This window comes from Oncorhynchus masou, chromosome 9 (assembly GCF_036934945.1).
Source record: "Oncorhynchus masou masou isolate Uvic2021 chromosome 9, UVic_Omas_1.1, whole genome shotgun sequence".
Lineage (NCBI taxonomy): Eukaryota > Metazoa > Chordata > Actinopteri > Salmoniformes > Salmonidae > Oncorhynchus > Oncorhynchus masou.
The window spans coordinates 82,769,724-82,781,563 of record NC_088220.1 but is presented as its reverse complement, the minus strand read 5'-3'; the positions used below and the strand labels follow the sequence as shown (position 1 = coordinate 82,781,563).

At 42.7% G+C, this 11,840-nt stretch overlaps 1 long non-coding RNA gene across 1 annotated transcript; it reads left to right on the top strand.

Moving 5' to 3' along the window:
- Nucleotides 1-916: 916 nt before the first annotated feature.
- Nucleotides 917-2,468, top strand: LOC135545323 (uncharacterized). Its single transcript, XR_010456454.1, has 3 exons — nt 917-1,020; nt 1,373-1,503; nt 1,978-2,468. It is a non-coding gene; the product is annotated as an uncharacterized LOC135545323 (long non-coding RNA).
- Nucleotides 2,469-11,840: the final 9,372 nt, after the last annotated feature.

Below are 11,840 nucleotides of genomic sequence, written 5' to 3'. Positions count from 1 at the left end.
TTAGGTATGGAGTGGTGGGGTGATAGAGGGAGAGAGAGGGAGAGAGAGAGAGAAAGAAGAGAGAGAGAGAGAGAGAGAGAGAGAGAGAGAGAGAGAGAGAGAGAGAGAGGGAGAGGGAGAGGGGGTGGAGGTATGGCCTGATCTGGAAGACTGCCTTTGGAATAGCAGATCTGAAAGATTTTGTTTTCCCAGAATACAAATGAGATCTGGCTATGTTGTTATTGGAGACACGGGCCTAGCTCTTTTCAGCTGCAGGATACAAGGATACACACGCACACACACACACACACACACACACACACACACACACACACACACACACACACACACACACACACACACACACACACACACACACACACACACACACACACACACACACACACACACACACACACACACATTCTGCGACTGATATACCAGATAATGTGTGTTAAAAGCGCTTATTTAACGCGTCTAAAAGAATCAGATGTGAAAACAGTGTGTGTCTCGGTGTCATGCTCAAATAGGCAAGTACTGCTTTCTGAATATATAAAAACAAAGAAAAATATGATCAAATGTCTATGCTCATTTGATGGCAAATTTAGACACACTGATTAATTTAATTAAGGTTTTAATCACAACGTAATCTCTACATGAATTAATATGAACCCTATAATGATTTTAATTAAATAATTCCAGCTGTCCTTGATTGCAGTAGCAATATGGGTCTGCCTATCTTTGAATATGATGTCAGAGTTCATTCCTTGAACGCGTTATTTACAGGAGTTTTGTAAATTAGAATTTGAGGAGAGTGTGAGCGAAAAAAATCCATTTAGTTTAAAATGTAAGTCCCGAGGTGCCGGTAAGGAAATCCTTGCTCCTTTCGGGTGGACTGTCGCGAGAGTTACGTTTCCATAGAAACAACCATACACAAATGTTTCTGTCTTGAGAAAGGATAAGAAACTGTTTTGCTGCTGTTTGTTCGAAACCAACTTTGTTTAAAATAGCTAAAAGGGGACGCAAGAAGGTAAATCGGAGGTAATTATTTAACATAACGTTTAAAAAAGAACATGAGAAATTATGATGGTCTGGAGGTGACATAAAAGCTAACTTGCGTTATCTAGTTAATTAAACTAGCCAGTCTAGCTAGCCAAAAACGTTAACGTCTGGTACAGTAGGTAGCTAGTTAGCTATCCTAAACAAACATGTGTAATCACAGAAGGTGTTGATACCTCAAAACTACCTGTTGCTGTTATTAACAGCCATTACAATATTCTGTCATTTTGGTTAGGTTTTAACTGCCTGACTATGCAATTTAGCCTGACCTGGTTGATCAGTGAAATAAATAGCAGGTTTTATATGATTAATCTGTTTGTTTTTTTTTTTACAGCAGGGAGCCGTGTGTAAAAAGTCACTCAAAAGGTGCACAGGGAATAACTAAGATCAAGAGAGTGGAGCCATGAATCTGAATGACTTTGTGGTGATTTCCAACAAGCCCAAGTCAGTCAAGCTCAATGCCAGGTAAGTGAAGGGTTGTTCATTTGTTGCTCTCTTCCCCAAAGCAACACCGGCTCAACTCTGAGTTGATAGGGACAAACCAACGCTTGTTCTCATAGGTAAAGGATCTACCAAAATGCTCTTGTTGTTGTGCTTCCGTTTGTGATAAAAATGTCCAACCTATTTAATTTTTCTTGTCTTCTCCCTTTTGTCCATTGTTCCCTATTCTTTTCTCTTGACGTTGGATCATTGGGAAATGGGCTTTGTCTATTTATGCTGATAGTTGCTTTCTGTTTTTCCATAATAAATAGATCCTATTCCTTGGTGTTTCTCATTTGCTAATAGTTACTTGATTTAGATGGATGAATCGATAGGTGACGCTCTACTCTGGTCTAATAGGTAATCAATGTAATTGATGAACTGGTATATGCTTCTCTAGTCTGATAAGTGATTGATAAGGTTAATTGATTGTTGTTGATTGATTGTGTGTTGCCATAGGAACCTGCGAGAGCTGCGCATGGAGACAGTGACGCTGGCCCAGGAGAGTAAAGACATGGAGGATCGACTGCAACAACTCAGAGAGAGCATGAGCCGGGAGAAAGAGGAGAGAGAGTGAGTAACAGAGAGAGAGAGAGAGAGAGCATGAGCCGGGAGAAAGAGGAGAGAGAGTGAGTAACAGAGAGTGCATGAGCCAGGAGAAAGAGGAGAGAGAGTGAGTAACAGAGAGAGAGAGAGAGAGAGCATGAGCTGGGAGAAAGAGGAGAGAGAGTGAGTAACAGAGGGAGAAAGAGGAGAGAGAGTGAGTAACAGAGGGAGAAAGAGTAGAGAGAGTGAGTAACAGAGGGAGAAAGAGGAGAGAGAGTGAGTAACAGAGGGAGAAAGAGTAGAGAGAGTGAGTAACAGAGAGAGAGAGAGAGTGACTGATAGTTATGAGAAAGAAAGACAGAAAGCGAGAGACAGTGATGGAGAACCTGTTAGAAGTGTAGATAGATGTGTCACAGGCAGTTGCTGCAGTGTGTTATCTGGTGTCCTGTCTACCATATATCCCAGCTGGACCATTAGTATCACATCAATTATCTGGTAAATGTGGGTTAAGGGGAACTCGGCTAATTCAGGCAGGAAATACATTTTCAGTGGGAAAGATAAACATATCATTTTTTATTAATATGATTGTTTTTCCCCCTCCCTGCATTTCATTAATACCGTTGAGATGTGTGACCCAGGGTGCATTGCTTTGGGAAGTTATGGAGAACAGCGTTTTAGGGGCGTATATCACACTATACGAGCCCATAACTCATACACTGGGCTTCATATATCACACACACTCGCACGCACGTTGCACGCAACTCCCATCCTCCCACTAATACACACACACACACACACACACACACACACACACACACACACACACACACACACACACACACACACACACACACACACACACACACACACACACACTCAATCATAATAAATGACAGTTGAAGTAGAACCGGGTAGGGAGATGAACTACTGGGAGAGTTTACGTCTCAAGTGTTTGCAATCGTTTTTGTCTCGGTGAATATTCATACATAATAGCCATGGAAGTGTACAGCCAATGATGGGGTGAAGACATATCTGGAAATAGTTAAGGGCAGATTGTTTCTCGCTGTGTGTGTAGAGTTTGGGTGAGATTGTTTTAGAGGGGAGGAACAGACCTCATTATGAACTCATACATCATCTGGAGAGAGGAGAGCCGAGCTGCTGCTACTGACGATAAACATGTAAAGGCAACAGTGTCACAGTCACGGCTGTGGTTACTGCTTTATCAAACGACCCAAGACCGTGTGTGTGTGTGTGTGTGTGTGTGCGTGTGTGTGTGGCGCTACAGGAACGGTTAGATTGAGAGTGTAGGGGAGTATCATCCACTCTCCAATCACAGTGTTGTTTATGTAGAGAGCTGTTGTTTGCCTGTCTCAGAGCCATTCATCAATAAGACAGGATCTGGATACAAAGTCGAGAAGACAGGGAGCTTCTCCTGTTCAACTCTTCACACCCTACTCCTTTGTGAAGACAGAGAACAGAGAACTTCTCCTGTTCAACTCCTCACACCCTACTCCTTTGTGAAGACAGAGAACAGAGAACTTCTCCTGTTCAACTCCTCACACCCTACTCCTTTGTGAAGACAGAGAACAGAGAACTTCTCCTGTTCAACTCCTCACACCCTACTCCTTTGTGAAGACCGAGAACGGGGAGGAGAGCGAGAGAATCAAAAGTCTGAAATGGAGGGAGAACAGGATTTTAATAATAAAAGAGCACTTTCTTTTTAATGGAACTTTTTAATGGAACACCACCCCTCTAACACCACCCCTCTAACACCACCTCTCTAACACCACCTCTCTAACACCACCCTCTAACACCACCCTCTAACACCACCCTTCTAACACCACCTCTCTAACACCACCCCTCTAACACCACCCCTCTAACACCACCCTCTAACACCACCCTCTAACACCACCCCTCTAACACCACCCTCTAACACCACCCCTCTAACACCACCCTTCTAACACCACCCTTCTAACAACACCACCCTTCTAACACCACCCCTCTAACATCACCCCTCTAACACCACCCCTCTAACACCACCCCTCTAACACCACCCTTCTAACACCACCCTTCTAACAACACCAACCTTCTAACACCACCCTCTAACACCACCCCTCTAACACCACCCCTCTAACATCACCCCTCTAACACCACCCCTCTAACACCACCCTCTAACACCACCCCTCTAACACCATCTTCTAACACCACCTTCTAACACCACCCCTCTAACACCACCCCTCTAACACCACCCTCTCACACCACCTTCTAACACCACCCCTCTAACACCACCCCTCTAACACCACCCTCTAACAGTGGCTGAAAGTCTCTTGTACATTCAGTTTGTTCTTCATTTCATGCACCTTGTTCTTTATCTGTGGAGCAGAATGAAGCAACAACATTCCTCTGTTCTTTATCTGTGGAGCAGAATAAAGCAACATGATTCCTCTGTTCTTTATCTGTGGAGCAGAATGAAGCAACATGATTCCTCTGTTCTTTATCTGTGGAGCAGAATGAAGCAACAACATTCCTCTGTTCTTTATCTGTGGAGCAGAATGAAGCAACAACATTCCTCTGTTCTTTATCTGTGGAGCAGAATGAAGCAACAACATTCCTCTGTTCTTTATCTGTGGAGCAGAATGAAGCAACACCATTCCTCTGTTCTTTATCTGTGGAGCAGAATGAAGCAACAACATTCCTCTGTTCTTTATCTGTGGAGCAGAATGAAGCAACACCATTCCTCTGTTCTTTATCTGTGGAGCAGAATGAAGCAACACCATTCCTCTGTTCTTTATCTGTGGAGCAGAATGAAGCAACAACGTAAATGGATGTATTGTCTTACTCTCTGTCCGCAGCGTGAAGGAACTACAGTATACTGTGAACTACAGTATACTAGAGATATACTTAGGCTTGCTGAGCTCACACACTACATCACCCAGTGTGTATGGCCTGCTGAAGCTGGGGCTTGTTTAAAGATTATTCTCCTCTTCTGGATGGTTCTGGTGTTCTGGATGGCTCTATGGTTGTAGTGTTCTGGATGGTTCTAGTGTTCTGGATGCGTCTAGTGTTCTGGGTGGTTCTGGTGTTCTGGATGGTTCTATGATTCTGTGTTCTGATGGATGGTTCTAGTGTTCTGGATGCTTCTAGTGTTCTGGATGGTTCTATGGTTCTAGTGTTCTGGATTCTTCTAGTGTTCTGGATGCTTCTAGTGTTCTGGATGGTTCTATGTTTCTAGTGTTCTGGATGCTTTTAGTGTTCTGGATGGTTCTATGGTTCTAGTGTTCTGGATGGTTCTATGGTTCTGCATGCTTCTAGTGTTCTGGATGCTTCTAGTGTTCCGGATGGTTCTATGGTTCTATTGTTCTGGATGGTTCTGTTGTGGTTCTAGTGTTCTGGATGCTTCTAGTGTTCTGGATGCTTCTAGTGTTCTGAATGGTTCTATGGTTCTAGTGCTCTGGATGATTCTAGTGTTCTGGATGCTTCTAGTGTTCTGGATGGTTCTAGTGTTCTGAATGGTTCTATGGTTCTATTGTTCTGGATGGTTCTAGTGTTCTGGATGCTTCTATGGTTCTAGTGTTCTGGATGCTTCTAGTGTTCTGGATGGTTCTATGGTTCTAGTGTTCTGGATGCTTCTAGTGTTCTGGATGGTTCTAGTGTTCTGGATGCTTTTTGTGTTCTGGATGGTTCTCGTGTTCTGGATGGTTCTATGGTTCTAGTGTTCTGGATGGTTCTAGTGTTCTGGATGCTTCTAGTGTTCTAGATGGTACTAGTGTTCTGGATGGTTCTATGGTTCTAGTGTTCTGGATGGTTCTAGTATTCTGGGTGCTTCTAGTGTTCTAGATGGTACTAGTGTTCTGGATGGTTCTATGGTTCTTGTGTTCTGGATGGTTCTAGTGTTCTGGATGGTGTTAGTGTTCTGGATGGTTCTAGTGTTCTGGATGTTTCTATTGTTCTGGATGATTCTATTGTGCTGGATGGTTCTAGTGTTCTGGATGGTTATAGTGTTCTTGAAGGTTCTATGGTTCTAGTGTTCTGGATGGTTCTAGTGTTCCGGATGGTTATAGTGTTCTGGATGATTCTATGGTTGTAGTGTTCTGGATGATTCTATGGTTGTAGTGGTCTGGATGGTTCTAGTGGTCTGGATGGTTCTAGTGTTCTGGATGGTTCTATGGTTCTAGTGTTCTGGATGGTTCTAGTATTCTGGATGCTTCTAGTGTTCTAGATGGTACTAGTGTTCTGGATTGTTCTATGGTTCTTGTGTTCTGGATGGTTCTAGTGTTCTGGATGGTGTTAGTGTTCTGGATGGTTCTATGGTTCTAGTGTTCTGGATGGTTCTAGTGTTCCGGATGGTTATAGTGTTCTGGATGATTCTATGGTTGTAGTGTTCTGGATGATTCTATGGTTGTAGTGGTCTGGATGGTTCTAGTGTTCTAGATGGTACTAGTGTTCTGGATGGTTCTAGTGTTCCGGATGGTTCTAGTGTTCTGGATGATTCTATGGTTGTAGTGTTCTGGATGATTCTATGGTTGTAGTGTTCTGGATGATTCTATGGTTGTAGTGTTCTGGATGATTCTATGGTTGTAGTGGTCTGGATGGTTCTAGTGTTCTAGATGGTACTAGTGTTCTGGATGGTTCTAGTGTTCCGGATGGTTTTAGTGTTCTGGATGATTCTATGGTTGTAGTGTTCTGGATGGTTCTATGGTTGTAGTGTTCTGGATGGTTCTATGGTTCTAGTGTTCTGGATGATTCTATGGTTGTAGTGTTCTGGATGGTTCTATGGTTGTAGTGTTCTGGATGGTTCTATGGTTCTAGTGTTCTGGATGATTCTATGGTTCTAGTGTTCTGGATGATTCTATGGTTCTAGTGTTCTGGATGATTCTATGGTTGCAGTGGTCTGGATGGTTCTATGGTTGCAGTGGTCTGGATGGTTCTATGGTTGTAGTGGTCTGGATGATTCTATGGTTGTAGTGTTCTGGATGATTCTATGGTTCTAGTGTTCTGGATGATTCTATGGTTCTAGTGTTCTGGATGATTCTATGGTTCTAGTGTTCTGGATGATTCTATGGTTGCAGTGGTCTGGATGGTTCTATGGTTGCAGTGGTCTGGATGGTTCTATGGTTGTAGTGGTCTGGATGATTCTATGGTTGTAGTGGTCTGGATGATTCTATGGTTGTAGTGGTCTGGATGATTCTATGGTTGTAGTGGTCTGGATGGTTCTATGGTTGTAGTGGTCTGGATGATTCTATGGTTGTAGTGGTCTGGATGATTCTATGGTTGTAGTGGTCTGGATGATTCTATGGTTGTAGTGGTCTGGATGGTTCTATGGTTGTAGTGGTCTGGATGATTCTATGGTTGTAGTGGTCTGGATGGTTCTATGGTTGTAGTGGTCTGGATGATTCTATGGTTGTAGTGGTCTGGATGGGTCTATGGTTGTAGTGGTCTGGATGATTCTATGGTTGTAGTGGTCTGGATGATTCTATGGTTGTAGTGGTCTGGATGATTCTATGGTTGTAGTGGTCTGGATGATTCTATGGTTGTAGTGGTCTGGATGATTCTATGGTTGTAGTGGTCTGGATGATTCTATGGTTCTAGTGTTCTGGATGATTCTATGGTTGTAGTGGTCTGGATGATTCTATGGTTCTAGTGTTCTGGATGATTCTATGGTTGTAGTGGTCTGGATGATTCTATGGTTCTAGTGTTCTGGATGATTCTATGGTTCTAGTGTTCTGGATGATTCTATGGTTGTAGTGGTCTGGATGATTCTATGGTTCTAGTGTTCTGGATGATTCTATGGTTCTAGTGTTCTGGATGATTCTATGGTTCTAGTGGTCTGGATGATTCTATGGTTGTAGTGGTCTGGATGATTCTATGGTTCTAGTGTTCTGGATGATTCTATGGTTCTAGTGTTCTGGATGATTCTATGGTTGTAGTGGTCTGGATGATTCTATGGTTGTAGTGGCCTGGATGATTCTATGGTTGTAGTGGTCTGGATGATTCTATGGTTGTAGTGGTCTGGATGATTCTATGGTTCTAGTGTTCTGGATGATTCTATGGTTGTAGTGGTCTGGATGATTCTATGGTTCTAGTGTTCTGGATGATTCTATGGTTGTAGTGGTCTGGATGATTCTATGGTTCTAGTGTTCTGGATGATTCTATGGTTCTAGTGTTCTGGATGATTCTATGGTTGTAGTGGTCTGGATGATTCTATGGTTCTAGTGTTCTGGATGATTCTATGGTTGTAGTGGTCTGGATGATTCTATGGTTGTAGTGTTCTGGATGGTTCTATGGTTGTAGTGTTCTGGATGATTCTATGGTTCTAGTGTTCTGGATGATTCTATGGTTCTAGTGTTCTGGATGATTCTATGGTTCTAGTGTTCTGGATGATTCTATGGTTGCAGTGGTCTGGATGGTTCTATGGTTGCAGTGGTCTGGATGGTTTTATGGTTGTAGTGGTCTGGATGATTCTATGGTTGTAGTGGTCTGGATGATTCTATGGTTGTAGTGGTCTGGATGATTCTATGGTTGTAGTGGTCTGGATGGTTCTATGGTTGTAGTGGTCTGGGTGATTCTATGGTTGTAGTGGTCTGGATGATTCTATGGTTGTAGTGGTCTGGATAATTCTATGGTTGTAGTGGTCTGGATGGTTCTATGGTTGTAGTGGTCTGGATGATTCTATGGTTGTAGTGGTCTGGATGGTTCTATGGTTGTAGAGATCTGGATGATTCTATGGTTGTAGTGGTCTGGTTGGTTCTATGTTTGTAGTGGTCTGGATTATTCTATGGTTGTAGTGGTCTGGATGATTCTATGGTTGTAGTTGTCTGGATGATTCTATGGTTGTAGTGGTCTGGATGATTCTATGGTTGTAGTGGTCTGGATGATTCTATGGTTGTAGTGGTCTGGATGATTCTATGGTTCTAGTGTTCTGGATGATTCTATGGTTGTAGTGGTCTGGATGATTCTATGGTTCTAGTGTTCTGGATGATTCTATGGTTGTAGTGTTCTGGATGATTCTATGGTTCTAGTGTTCTGGATGATTCTATGGTTCTAGTGTTCTGGATGATTCTATGGTTGTAGTGGTCTGGATGATTCTATGGTTCTAGTGTTCTGGATGATTATATGGTTCTAGTGTTCTGGATGATTCTATGGTTGTAGTGGTCTGGATGATTCTATGGTTGTAGTGGTCTGGATGATTCTATGGTTCTAGTGTTCTGGATGGTTCTAGTGTTCTGGATGCTTCTAGTGTTCTAGATGGTACTAGTGTTCTGGATGGTTCTATGGTTCTAGTGTTCTGGATGGTTCTAGTATTCTGGGTGCTTCTAGTGTTCTAGATGTTACTAGTGTTCTGGATGGTTCTATGGTTCTTGTGTTCTGGATGGTTCTAGTGTTCTGGATGGTGTTAGTGTTCTGGATGGTTCTAGTGTTCTGGATGTTTCTATTGTTCTGGATGATTCTATTGTGCTGGATGGTTCTAGTGTTCTGGATGGTTATAGTGTTCTTGAAGGTTCTATGGTTCTAGTGTTCTGGATGGTTCTAGTGTTCCGGATGGTTATAGTGTTCTGGATGATTCTATGGTTGTAGTGTTCTGGATGATTCTATGGTTGTAGTGGTCTGGATGGTTCTAGTGTTCTAGATGGTACTAGTGTTCTGGATGGTTCTATGGTTCTAGTGTTCTGGATGGTTCTAGTATTCTGGATGCTTCTAGTGTTCTAGATGGTACTAGTGTTCTGGATTGTTCTATGGTTCTTGTGTTCTGGATGGTTCTAGTGTTCTGGATGGTGTTAGTGTTCTGGATGGTTCTATGGTTCTAGTGTTCTGGATGGTTCTAGTGTTCCGGATGGTTATAGTGTTCTGGATGATTCTATGGTTGTAGTGTTCTGGATGATTCTATGGTTGTAGTGGTCTGGATGGTTCTAGTGTTCTAGATGGTACTAGTGTTCTGGATGGTTCTAGTGTTCCGGATGGTTCTAGTGTTCTGGATGATTCTATGGTTGTAGTGTTCTGGATGATTCTATGGTTGTAGTGTTCTGGATGATTCTATGGTTGTAGTGTTCTGGATGATTCTATGGTTGTAGTGGTCTGGATGGTTCTAGTGTTCTAGATGGTACTAGTGTTCTGGATGGTTCTAGTGTTCCGGATGGTTTTAGTGTTCTGGATGATTCTATGGTTGTAGTGTTCTGGATGGTTCTATGGTTGTAGTGTTCTGGATGGTTCTATGGTTCTAGTGTTCTGGATGATTCTATGGTTGTAGTGTTCTGGATGGTTCTATGGTTGTAGTGTTCTGGATGGTTCTATGGTTCTAGTGTTCTGGATGATTCTATGGTTCTAGTGTTCTGGATGATTCTATGGTTGCAGTGGTCTGGATGGTTCTATGGTTGCAGTGGTCTGGATGGTTCTATGGTTGTAGTGGTCTGGATGATTCTATGGTTGTAGTGTTCTGGATGATTCTATGGTTCTAGTGTTCTGGATGATTCTATGGTTCTAGTGTTCTGGATGATTCTATGGTTCTAGTGTTCTGGATGATTCTATGGTTGCAGTGGTCTGGATGGTTCTATGGTTGCAGTGGTCTGGATGATTCTATGGTTGTAGTGGTCTGGATGATTCTATGGTTGTAGTGGTCTGGATGATTCTATGGTTGTAGTGGCCTGGATGATTCTATGGTTGTAGTGGTCTGGATGGTTCTATGGTTGTAGTGGTCTGGATGATTCTATGGTTGTAGTGGTCTGGATGATTCTATGGTTGTAGTGGTCTGGATGATTCTATGGTTGTAGTGGTCTGGATGGTTCTATGGTTGTAGTGGTCTGGATGATTCTATGGTTGTAGTGGTCTGGATGGTTCTATGGTTGTAGTGGTCTGGATGATTCTATGGTTGTAGTGGTCTGGATGGTTCTATGGTTGTAGTGGTCTGGATGATTCTATGGTTGTAGTGGTCTGGATGATTCTATGGTTGTAGTGGTCTGGATGATTCTATGGTTCTAGTGTTCTGGATGATTCTATGGTTGTAGTGGTCTGGATGATTCTATGGTTGTAGTGGTCTGTATGATTCTATGGTTCTAGTGTTCTGGATGATTCTATGGTTGCAGTGGTCTGGATGGTTCTATGGTTGCAGTGGTCTGGATGGTTCTATGGTTGTAGTGGTCTGGATGATTCTATGGTTGTAGTGGTCTGGATGATTCTATGGTTGTAGTGGTCTGGATGATTCTATGGTTGTAGTGGTCTGGATGGTTCTATGGTTGTAGTGGTCTGGGTGATTCTATGGTTGTAGTGGTCTGGATGATTCTATGGTTGTAGTGGTCTGGATGATTCTATGGTTGTAGTGGTCTGGATGGTTCTATGGTTGTAGTGGTCTGGATGATTCTATGGTTGTAGTGGTCTGGATGGTTCTATGGTTGTAGAGATCTGGATGATTCTATGGTTGTAGTGGTCTGGTTGGTTCTATGGTTGTAGTGGTCTGGATGATTCTATGGTTGTAGTGGTCTGGATGATTCTATGGTTGTAGTTGTCTGGATGATTCTATGGTTGTAGTGGTCTGGATGATTCTATGGTTGTAGTGGTCTGGATGATTCTATGGTTGTAGTGGTCTGGATGATTCTATGGTTCTAGTGTTCTGGATGATTCTATGGTTGTAGTGGTCTGGATGATTCTATGGTTCTAGTGTTCTGGATGATTCTATGGTTGTAGTGGTCTGGATGATTCTATGGTTCTAGTGTTCTGGATGATTCTATGGTTCTAGTGTTCTGGATGATTCTATGGTTGTAGTGGTCTGGATGATTCTATGGTTC